Source organism: Xyrauchen texanus, chromosome 40 (assembly GCF_025860055.1).
Source record: "Xyrauchen texanus isolate HMW12.3.18 chromosome 40, RBS_HiC_50CHRs, whole genome shotgun sequence".
NCBI lineage: Eukaryota > Metazoa > Chordata > Actinopteri > Cypriniformes > Catostomidae > Xyrauchen > Xyrauchen texanus.
Window position 1 is genome coordinate 15,481,888 of NC_068315.1, and position 12,792 is coordinate 15,494,679.

Genomic DNA, 12,792 nt, shown 5'->3' on the forward strand with positions numbered 1-12,792 from the left:
AGAAGAAAGAAAGTCATTTGGGTTTGGAAAGATGACAGAATTTTCATTTTTGCGTGAACTATCCCTTTAATGGATGCTGAAGGGATTATCTAAACAAACAATACTTTAGAATATATATAGTGATATTATTTGGGGGAAATTGTTTTAGATAAATAAATACATATGTCAGGTGCACCCTCACACAGAAAAGGCAACAGCACATAAACCTGAAAAGAATTACTAACCACCATACTCCCAGTCACACATAAACACTCCCCTTGGAATTTGGTAAGTGTGTGTATTTAAGTAAACTTTCTCTGTAGTCTTCAGCACAGATTGCTCTTGCTCGGAGGCACCCTGCAAACATTTGCCGCATTTGAGCTCACAGCTTAAAGCCCAAATTAGAAGCTCTGAATATTGCATGTTTACAGGACATTTTACTGACTGAGACTGTCAGATTCTTAAAGACCACCAGAGGAACCCATAATAAGCTCCCCGTGCAAAGAGTGGAGACTGCTGCCACCCACTGGTGGCACATGTTGAGGCAGCACAGCAATGTATACTGTAGGTCTTTCTGTCAGCATAGTGTCTGTTATTTGATTAAAACATTCCAAACTGAACAGTAAAGCAGGATAAAGCACTTAAAGCAAAAGATCAGTAAATGTCCCAATTATTGGGAAGCTCCACTAAAATGATTCAGGTTGTTTATCCCTATAACGCTCACAGACTATTGGTAAGTGCAATTAACATGGCTTGCTTTGGCCAATCAAATTGTACAAATAAGGATATGACTAGAAAGAGGCCAAAAGAGATGGTACCAATACCAAACTTTACAGCGAGTGTGACCTTGCTTATGATGTATAATGCTTGTTACAATATTTATTTTACTGTGATGTATGTGACGTTGTTGCAAATTTAGCTGATTTAAACTTGTCATCCAGGTAATGCTTTCTAGCTGCCTGACAGATTAGGTTTTGTCAAAATGTTGTTAATAAAGTTATGGATTGTATGCAAATATATGTAATGGATTATAGCTGTTAATTTCCAGCTATGATTGCATATTAAAAACTTACAACGTCTAGGTTACGTATGTAGCCTCTGTTCCCTGATGGATATGGATTCCGAATATGCCTCTGATCTATGAAAAAAGGCCAATGAGAAGTTGGCAGACAGTATTTGCATACCCCGCCCCCGGACATACGGGTATAAAGGTGGGGAAATACGTCTAGTTCATTCAGGATTTCTGAGGAGCCAGAAATGGTCTGGCCAACAGTGGCTCGTCTCAGCGATGTGGCCAGGAGGACACAACATGTCATTCCCTCCATCAGGGAATGGAGGTTACATACGTAACCAAGACGTTCCCCGTCTGTCGCTCACTTTGACGTTGTGTTGAAGAAGCGACACTAGGTGTCCAATTTAAATCACGCCATGCGCTGAGCAGTGTACGTGTACTGCAGACACAGGAGCAGGCAGGTACTTGACGTGCAAAAGCGACCAGCTGTATCAGACTGCACGTACCCATCCCCAATGCCCCAAAAATTTGGAATCCTTCTGGTTACCCTAGACAGGGGAACAAGGTGACGCTTGCCAACCTGGGAACGGGCCGAGCCTAGCTCTTTTCTCTCTATGTTTCTTGCATAGAGCCAAATGGCTGGGGCCTTTACACGCATGGTGTGAAGGCGGTCTTACCAGGTTTCCTGTTTTTCAGGGGGAAAAGACCCTGCGGAGACCACACCTCTCCAGAGAGGGGGAGGAAACAGTGGTGAATACATCACATGTGGAAAGTGGTACGGTGGTAGATCCCACCTCTCCAGAGGGGGGAGTTGCTACAAATACGGCGACCAGGGCGCAGTGGGAACTGCCCAAGGGAGACGCGGGTCCTCTCGTAAGGGGACCTTAACACGGAAAATACACACAGGGGGAGTCCATGTAGGAGTCTTGAGCTGTGGAGCACCTATTCCAATACAGGGTAGATTAAGTAGCCGCAGTGGATTGGGTCGGCGAGTTCCACCGCTGAACTGCGGACCCAAAGGGCTAGGGAGGAGTCATCCAGGGATCCGAATGAGTGGGATTTCCTGGGAGAGAAAGCGTACAGAGGGAAAGGGCGCTAGGCACAAGCGATCCACCCGGTCAGTCCGTCAGCGTGTACTGAGTTCTACTGGGAAAGCCTCTGTTTGGAGACAGCGTTCCCTTTGTCTGCTTTGGTGGACAGCGGAAAGAGCTACTCAGAACGTCTAAAGCTCTGCGTGCGGTCCAAGTAGGTAAGCAAAGCACGCACCAGACACAGCAACGAAGGGGCTGGGTCTGCCTCCTTCCGGAGCAGCGCTTGCAGATTCACTACTTGGTCTCTGAAGGGAGTCGTAGGAACCTTGGGCACGTAGCTCGGTCGCGGTCTTAGGATCACTTGAGTGTCTACCGGACCGAACTCCAGGCAAGTATTGCTAAAGCTTGCAGGTCCCCGACCCTCTTGATGGAGGCGAGCACGATCAACAAGGCCGTCTTCAGGTTGAAGGCCCTGAGTCCAACTGATTCTAGCGGCTCAAAGGGAAAGCCACATGTCCAAACTCCGCGCTAGGGGCACCAAGGGGACGATTATCTTTGACGTACCCGCTGGGGCTTCGCAGCAGGGCGGAGCAGGTAATACAGCGTCAGGTGGCGAGGGTGCGTCCCGAGGCTCTGGTGCTGAAAAAAGACTCGAAGCACTTACCTTGCTCCGCACACCCGGCAGGGGCTGGTTAGTGACTGAGGAGGTGGTCCGGTGGAGGCGTCCTCTAGACTCGTCAGAACCGGCCGGCCGGGGAACAGTCGTAGGGCTGAGGGCGGGGGGTCCACGTCCAGCGTGCCGGGACTGTTGAGGTGTGGCGGCAGAGTGCCATGAGAATGCAATTGCGGGCCAGGTGACCCAGACACAAAGGAAATAGCTCTTTTACTGAGAATGTTGGTACCGCAGCCCCAAGGGGGTGCAGCAAATTAAATTAATTAAAACAAAAGAGTCGCCTCCCGACCCTCCACTGGGGGACGGAGTGGTCTGCTTACCAGCTCCGGAGCTAACGTCTTGGTCCACAGGCCGATCATCTCAGGAGTGCCTGGGAGCCTTCCGGGTCCTCGAGGGGGTCCGTGAGACTGGGGGCGTGTGCTTCCTGCAGGGTGCTCGACGCACGGGCTGAGAGCTGGGCCTGGGTTGAGGCAGAGCAGGTTGTTTCTTAGCCGCAGGAGGACGCCCTCGGCGAGCAGATGGGGCACGGCCCGTGGTAGGGAAGTTTGAAGCGGGGCAGGATGTGTGAAATAGCCTCCGTCTGCTTCTTCACCGCGGAGAACTGCTGGCGAAGTCCTCGACGGAGTAGCGGAAGATGCCAAACTGGGAGACATGTGCGTTGAGGAAGCGTGTCTTGTCCGCTTCTCGACCAAGTTCAGCCACAGATGACGTTCCTGAACCACGAGTGTGGCCATCACCTGCCCGAGTGACTGCGCTGTGGCCTTCATGGCCCTGAGGGCGAGGCCAGTCACTGAGCGCAGTTCCTGCAGCACGTCGGGATCAGGACTACCCACGTGCAGCCGCATAAGTGCCTTGGCCAGGTGGACTTGCAGGAAGGCCATGGCATGCAGGGTGGAAGCGGCCTGTCCGGTGGCGCTGTAGGCTTTGGTGGTCAGTGATGACATTGTCCTACAAGCCTTGAGGGGAGTGGCGCGCAGACCCCAGGAACCAGTCATCTAGCCGCGATGGCTGTGGGGGGAACGGAGGGTTCCAGTCCAGCCCCGCGCTGGCGTCGGCCCGCACAAGCATGTCGGACATCTGCGCGTCAGCCTCAGCCTGGGCATGCTGGCCCGAAGGCGGCAGCCTAGAGGAGTCGTCCTGCGCCAGACACCAGACCGCTCTCTGATGCAGTGGCGAGCTCATCCACCTCGAGCTCTAGAGGATAGGCAGGCTGGCCGTGAGGCGTGCCGCTGTTGACTCGAGCAAGGACGGGGGTGAACGAGCGTGCCGGGGGGCGGGTGGTCCAAGGGGGCGCATCGTCCTCAATCCTGTGGGAAGAAGGAGCGACGCGGGGGGCGGCTGGAGTGGTGTTCCTTCGGTTGAAGGAAAGCCGTGAACGAACCATTGCCATGGTCATGTTCAGCCCTGACACACGAGACAACGCCTGTGGCCGTCTGAAGCGGAGAGTACTCTACCGCATCCAGGAACTACACAGGGGCAGAAGGGGATCTTTATAAAGACGCGTCCTGAAAAGGACATTCAACGCCGCTGTGTATTGCTCTTTTAGAGGAAAATACTCTTTTAATGAGAAATTCACTCTTTTAACAACAAATTCTTTTAAGTCCCAGGGGCAAACTGCACTGCCATGCAGAGAAGGAGAAAGCCTCTGAAGTGCGCCTAAGATCCAACAGCAGAATAAGCTCAGAGGAAGAGGAACCGGTGTGTGACTCGCAGCTCACTACATACACGACCATCGGCTCCGAAGAAAATGTTCTGAATGAACTCGACATATTTCCTCACCTTTATACCCGTATGTCAGGGGGCGGGGTATGCAAATACTGTCTGCCAACTTCTCATTGGCCTTTTTTCATAGATCAGAGGCATATTCTGCGCTCAAGAGAGACCCCTAGTGTCGCTTCTTCGACACAACATTGAAGTGAGCGACAGATTAAAAACATTTCCAACCCAAAAGAACGAATCAAAAATCGCCACTTCTCTCATGCGATCTCTAGAATGTGTCAGTGAATAACAACTTAAATTTATGTCTGCTCCTCACACCATGCAATTTTTTTCATTTGAACCACTTTTACAATATGGAGCTTTTTTTTTTCATTCTGGAGCTTGACAGTCCCAGTCCTCACTACCTTTCATTATACAATATGTAAAGAGTAGCCTTGGATATTCTTCAAAAATTCCCATTTTGTGTCCCAAGGAGGGAAAAAAGTAGTACGAGTTTGGAACAAAATGATGATGAGAACCCTATATAGTGACAGACATTTTGGGTGAGATCTTTCTTTAAGCACTGCTCTGCCATTCTTTGGGATCTGTAACTTATAGTATTTCCCTTGCAATTGCTGGAGGTAGCAGTTGACTGCAGTCACTGTGTCACTCCATCCTTCTCTACTACCCTCATATAAGTCTCTCAATATGACACCCGTGTCCTGCTGCCACCCTTCCCTCCACCCCATAATTAAGATATATGGCCTTGTCTCTATGCTCAGCTGTCATCATCTAAATTCATATGGCTCATGGGAGACACTCGGCAATGTGTTTCACAATGACAGCCCAAAGGAGTGCACATTGCGTCCAGATAATGCACATACACAATTGGGCAATGTGCATTATAGAAGTGGATTAAGAGCATTCACGGAAGTGGCCCGAGGGCACCTCCAGAATTAAATGCTTCACTTGATCTGAATCAAAACTATTTTTATCTCACTGACCTTGTGGTGGTTCTCATTGGGCTGGCTGCAGGACAGAGGGTCAAATGACTAACAGGTTGGTGGTGTTAATGGGCAAATCACAGTTTAGTCACTGTCAAATTCTATGGATCTGAAAGTTGAACTGTTAGGAAAGAAGGCAAGCTTTGATCGATGAACAATGGTTGATAAACAAAACAATTAATGTATTTACACATTTGCCAGATGCTTTTATCCAAAGCGACCTAAAGGTATACATTTTATCAGTTTGCGTGTTTCCCCTAGGATGTGAACCCATGACCTTGCTGTTCCTTAGATATAGGAACTATAGGATCTCAAAAAACATGTAAAATTGAAAGAAACTAGCCCTCAGTCCCAGAGTAGCAAAAGAAGCAAACACCCGATAAGAAGCATTGTGGTGAAAGTGTGCGTGCATTTGTTGGGCCGGCCTCCACAGTGATCTAGTGATAATCCACTCCTCTATACAGCAAATGAGGTACAAAGAGCGAAAGAGAGTGAACCAGAGAGAGGTGGCCTCAAGCTGTGATTACTCTATTTAATTCAACATGGTTTCTGAGGCATGAAAAATGCTCAGCCCATAAATGACTTCATCCTCTTCTCTCCTCTCTCCTCCACTAGCCTGCGGACCAAGGCTCCTGCACCTGATCGTATCTGCCTCAATCTCCTCACTTACAAAAGAGAAGCCATAATCTGGGGACAGATATTAGGAGCACATCGGTCTGGTTCCCCAGGCTAGAGTACTTCTGTGAAGAAGAATTTGAATAAAGGGCTCAGTTTTAGCACTAATTCACATTCTTCCTAATGCAGAATTGAATAAAATGGCTTGTTCACTGATACTATAGAAGGACTACGGGACAGCAGAGCCTTTATGAAGCAAGTTGTACAGGGTACTGAGATCACTTCTTCCTTTTTTAAAGCTGATGTGTGCCATTTTTCTGTTAAAATACTTTCTCCTATCGCAGCTTAATATTCAACTAAAAGTAAGCAATTGGTATATGATTTCCCTGAAGACTGCAAATACTGAGAAGCTATCCAAAAATTGCTCTGTTTGTTTGAGTATCCGGGCTTAACCAATGCCGTGAGTTTGGGGCAGGACTATCTCTCTGGTTAATCGTGGACTGGGTATGTGTTTGAGAAACCTGTTTAAAAACAATCAACATTGAACACTTTAATACGTACAGTTGCACACCAATATTCTGCTAACTGCAAAAAAAGAATAATCTTACTCAAAAAATCTGACAACGCTAGAAAACTGTGTTTACATGAGACTTGATATCATCAGGTTATTCTTTGCTATTTTATGTTTTATGTCATATGCACAACACTTGCACACACTGGATAAGCTGATAAGAACTACTTTGCTTAAAAGAATTTAAGCAAAGAAATAAAAAAAGAATATTCCTGGTTCAATATGAGATAAATTCAATCGACAGCATTTGAGGCATAATGTTGATGACTACAAATATTAATTATGACTTGTTGCTCCTTTTCTTTAAAAAGACAAAGTGTTTTCAGTGAGGCAGTGCAGGGGAAAATCTGTAAAAACTTTACAGCTCAAATAATACACAAGTTTTAACAGAAGAATTAAAGGAATGTTCTGGGTTCAATACAAGTTAAGCTCAATTGACAGCATTTGTGGCATAATGTTGATTACCACAAAATGTATTTCGACTCGTTCCTCCTATTCTTTAAAGAAAAAGCAAAAATCAATGTTAAAGTGAGACACTTACAATGAAAGTAAATGTGGCCAATTTTAAGAGGGTTTAAACAAAAATGTGAAGCTTATAATTTTATACCAGCACTTACATTTATATATTTTTTTATTTGTGTATTATTTGAGCTGTAGTTGTTTAAATTGTAATTTGTATGGTCATTTTAGGGTTTAATGTTGTTGACATTACATTGTCATGGTAACGAAGTTGTAAAATTGGCAATAACTTTTCACAGAAAAGGTATGCAAGTGATTTTATCACACTAAAATCATGTTCACACGCATATCCTTTATGTCTTGTTGCTATACTTTTGAAAAAGTTAGAATTTGAATGTGCAAAAATTGGCCCTATTCACTTTCTTTATAAGTGTCTCACCTTAACCAAGATTTTTGCTTTTTTAAAAGAGAGACGAATCCAAATAAATTTTTGTGGTAATCAACCTTATACTACAAATGCAGTTGATTGAACCCGGAATATTACTTTAAGCAAAATAGGTCCTAGGCTGTGCATGTAAACACTATTTTTTGCTAATTTGTATAAATTACACACTTCAGCTTTAATATAGTTTATATAAAGTATTTCAGAGTGGTTACACAGCGTACAGTGCGCATTTAACTTGGTAGACCTGTGCAACAGTATACTTAGTATCTCACGCTCCATTAATTGCAATAAAATTGCTGACAAGCCAAACGAGCTGAGATGAGCCGCATGTGAATGAGCAGGCCTGTAATTGGAGCCTGGTGTACGTGAGGAGCTTATCCTACCTTTACAAACACACGGTCCTGCCCTGACCTCACAGGGGCTCTGAGGTGTCATGTTTTTAGCCACTCTCACTGGCATTCCTACTCTTTTCACTTGACTTGACAGTGCTTTGTGGTGAATCGCATAATTAACACAGGGATCTACAGAATTCAGTGACTAAACATAATTACTTCTCCCCTCCTATCCTCCCTTAATTCCTTCCTGCGGCCAGGGGTTTCAGCCTGGCAGGACAAACACAATGGTCTGTCATGTCAGGACAGCGCCGGCTGGTGGGCCAGTGGCTGAGAGGGAGGGTACATTCAGCTCCAATGGATGCTGCATGCTGAGACTCAGGGATATCCACTGACACAGAGGTGACAGCTCAGAGAGGCAGAACCAGAGAGAAAGAAATAGCGGGGGAGAGTCGTAATTAACATCACTTGACGAATGCAAAGTCAGATGAGACTTAGAAACTTTATCATACAATCAAGAATTAATACATTAGCTGTCCCTATACAAAGGAGCACCTGCTGGTCACGAGAACTGCAATCATTTGCATGCTGCAAAAAACTACGAGGCGGCAGCACACAAAATATACTGTATGAAAAAAATATGTACACTGTAAAAAATGTTAAGATATTAACTGTAACATATACAGTACAATGTTTTAATATATTTTAAAAGACAATACAGTAGTTTTTACAATAAAATGATGTAAAAAATTACATTATTTAAATGTAAAAAGTAAGATTTTCCTGTAAAATTAATGGTAAAAAGAACAAGAGAGTACATGTACTTTTTTTTTTACAGTAAATTATTGTTAAAGTTACAGTAAAAAAACTAAAAGTAATCAGGCGTTCCCACAATTCCCTGCGTGACCCATTACATTTCATTATATTTTATGGGAATAGTTATATTTCATAATATTTTTAATATCAGTTACGTACACTGGGGTGTTCTGTGTTATATTTAATGTCATTTAGTTAATGTTTACTGCATTATTTAAATCTCACATGTGATACCATGATAGCGTTTAGTGTTTGTGTGAGTGAGATTGAGCACTGCCTCATACACGTTTACTGGTCATTGCTCCTGCAAGAGCCACTACTGATGACCTTCATGCCATCATGAGCCCTTCTGTAGTTACTATGGTGATTAAAAAATACCTTATAAAGTAAACAACAGATTTTTACAGTTTCAGAAATCATGTTTATAAACATGTTTTACTGTAAACTGAACAGAAATTTGTTTTTTTTTACAGTGCCAGCGTGTAAATTACAAACATTTTAAATTGTAAAATGTACAGGCTGTTTTTGTAAAGTGGTTTACATTTTAACTGTATTTCTACATAATTATTCTGGTAACCACAGCTGCCAGATTTTTTTTGTAAAAACCACAGGATTTTTTTTTACAGTGTATGAATCACAATCAAGGCCACCCCACAGTTGCCATAATCCAAACTACTGTAATTCTTCTACTTAACAATGATGTCTGAGAATGCAGAGAGCAACAGTGTCTCTCAACAGGTAGGAACAAATCCTACGGGAAAGAAGAAAAGTTGGGAGAGAAAACATGCAGGTTGGTGAATGTGGTTAATTAGAGCTGAATTACCTGGCTCTCGGTCCCCTGCTCTGTCCTTTAATTTCCTCTGTAATCCCACCAATCGGGCTGCAGTTAAGCTGCAACCCCCAGGACGTACGGCTGTTCCAGCCCTGGGTGCATTCTTTCAACAGCTCATTTACTTCTGCAATGTAACTAGGCTTTGGTAAAGGGGTAATCCCTAACACCCCCACACGCACCCTCCCGATCCACCACTCAGACCCCCAGTGCTAACTCTGTACAAGAGCAAAGGTATTTTAGGAGAGCGTTACAGGCGATGATGCCAGTTATCAATAAACTGGACATTTAAATGAGCACAGACGAGTTAACACATTGCAGAGACAAGCTAAACAGTGAAGGGGATCAAATTAAAGGTATAGTTTACCCCAAAATATTACAAATATGTTATCCTACCTACACTGGCGGCCAAAAGTTTGGAATAATGTACAGATTTTGCTCTTATGGAAAGAAATTGGTACTTTTATTCACCAAAGTGGCATTCAACTGATCACAATGTATAATCAGGACATTAATAAAATGAAGAATTACTATAACAATTTGAAAAAAAATGTAAAACAATGTTCAGAATTTCTTAAACTCTTGTTTAAGAAAAAAAATCCTCCATGTGCAGCAATGACAGCTTTGCAGATCCTTGGCATTCCAGCTGTCAGTTTGTCCAGATACTCAGGTGACATTTCACCCCACACTTCCTGTAGCACTTGCCATAGATGTGGCTGTCTTGTTGAGCACTTCTCACGCACCTTAGTCTATTTGATCCCACAAAAGCTCAATGGGGTTAAGATCCATAACACTCTTTTCCAATTATCTGTTGTCCAATGTCTGTGTTTCTTTGCCCATTTGAACCGTTTCTTTTTGTTCTGTTTCAAGTGTCTTTTTCTTTGCCTTTCTTCACATAAAGCCTGCACCCCTGAGTCTTCTCTTTACTGTTGTACATGAAACTGGTGTTGAGTGGGTTGAATTCAATGAAGCTGTCAGCTGAGGACATGTGAGGCGTCTATTTCTCAAACTAGAGACTCTGATGTAATTATCCTCTTATTTCAAGTCAAGTCAAGTGGTTTTTATTGTCGTTTCAACCATATACAGTTAGTACAGTACACAGCAAAACGAGACAACGTTTCTCCAGGACCATGGTGCTACATAAAAACAACAAAGGACCAACATAGGACCACATGAGACTACACAACGAAATAAAATACCTATATAAACTACCTCTATATACCTATATAAAGTGCACGTGCAAACATGTGCAAAAAGTACAGGACAGTACAACAAATTACTGACAATGAACAGGACAAGTGCAAAAAGATGACAGTTTCTAAAAATGTAAACATAACATACTATGAGATAATGTTCTATGCACATAGCAGTTATTGAGGTAGCAGACAGTTATAAAGTGACAGTAATTAAAGTGCAACTCAGGACACATGTGTGTCAAACCAGTCTCTGAGTATTGAGGAGTCTGATGGCTTGGGGGAAGAAGCTGTTACACAGTCTGGCCGTGAGGGCCCGAATGCTTCGGTACCTCTTGCCAGACGGGAGGAGGGTAAAGAGTTTGTGTGAGGGGTGTGTGGGGTCAGTCCACAATGCTGGTTGCTTTGCGGATACAGTGTTTTTGTAAATGTCTTTGATGGAGGGAAGAGGGACCCCAATGATCTTCTCAGCTGTCCTCACTATCCTCTGCAGGGCTTTGCGGTCCGAAACGGTGCAAGTCCCAAACCAGGCAGTGATGCAGCTGCTCAGGATGCTCTCAATAGTCCCTCTATAGAATGTAGTGAGGATGGGGGTTGGGAGATGTGCTTTCCTCAGCCTTCGAAGAAAGTAGAGACGCTGCTGGGCTTTCTTGGTGATAGAGCTGGTGTTGAGGGACCAGGTGAGGTTCTCCGCCAAGTGAACACCAAGGAATTTGGTGCTTTTGACGATCTCCACAGAGGAGCCGTCGATGTTCAATGGAGTGTGTTCACCTTGTGCTCTCCTAAAGTCAACAACCATCTCTTTTGTTTTGTCGACATTCAGGGACAGGTTGTTGGCTCTACACCAGTTCGTCAGCCGCTGCACCTCCTCTCTGTATGCTGACTCGTTGTTCTTGCTGATGAGACCCACCATGGTCGTGTCATTGGCGAACTTGATGATGTGATTCGAGCTGTGCATTGCTGCACAGTCGTGAGTCAGCAGAGTGAACAGCAGTGGACTGAGCACACAGCCCTGGGGGGCCCCAGTGCTCAGTGTGGTGGTGGTGGAGATGCTGTTCCCGATCCGGACTGACTGAGGTCTCCCAGTCAGGAAGTCCAGGATCCAGTTGCAGAGGGAGGTGTCCAGGCCCAGCAGGTTCAGCTTTCCAATCAGGTGCTGGGGAATGATTGTGTTGAATGCTGAGCTGAAATCTATGAACAGCATTCGAACGTATGAGTCCTTATTGTCTAGGTGGGTGAGGGCCAGATGGAGGGTTGTGGTGATGGCATTGTCCGTTGAACGGTTTGAACGATACGCAAACTGCAGTGGGTCTAGTGAGGGGGGCAGCTGGGTCTTAATCTGCCTCATGATGAGCCTCTCGAAGCACTTCATGATGATGGGTGTAAGTGCGACGGGATGGTAGTCGTTGAGGCAGGACACTGAAGACTTCTTTGGCATGGGGATGATGGTGGTGGCCTTGAAGCACGTTGGAACAACGGCGCTGCTCAGAGAGATGTTGAAGATGTCGGTAAGAACATCTGCTAGCTGGTCTGCACATCCTCTGAGCACTCTGCCAGGAATGTTGTCTGGTCCAGCAGCCTTCCGTGGGTTGACTCTACATAGAGTTTTCCTCACATCTGCCGTGGTAAGACAGAGCACCTGGTCGTTGGGAGGAGGGGTGGACTTCCTCGCCATCACGTCGTTCTGCACTTCAAACCGAGCGTAGAAGTCGTTCAGCGCATCTGGAAGGGAGGCATCTTTGTCACAGGCAACTGATGTTGTCCTGTAGTTGGTGATGGCCTGGATGCCCTGCCACATGCGCCGCGTGTCACCGCTGTCCTGGAAGTGACTGTGGATTCTCTGGGCGTGCGCGCTTTGCCTCTCTGATTGCCCGTGACAGTTTGGCCCTAGCTGTTCTTAGGGCTGCCTTATCGCCTGCTCTGAAGGCGGAGTCTCGGGACCTCAGCAGCGTGCGCACCTCCGCAGTCATCCACGACTTCTGGTTGGAGCGTGTGGTGATGGTCTTGGAGAAAGTGACATCATCAATGCACTTGCTGATGTAGCTGGTCACTGATGCTGTGTATTCCTCCAAGTTGATAGAATCGCCATATGTTGCAGCCTCCCTGAACGTGTGCCAGTCAGTACACTCAAAACA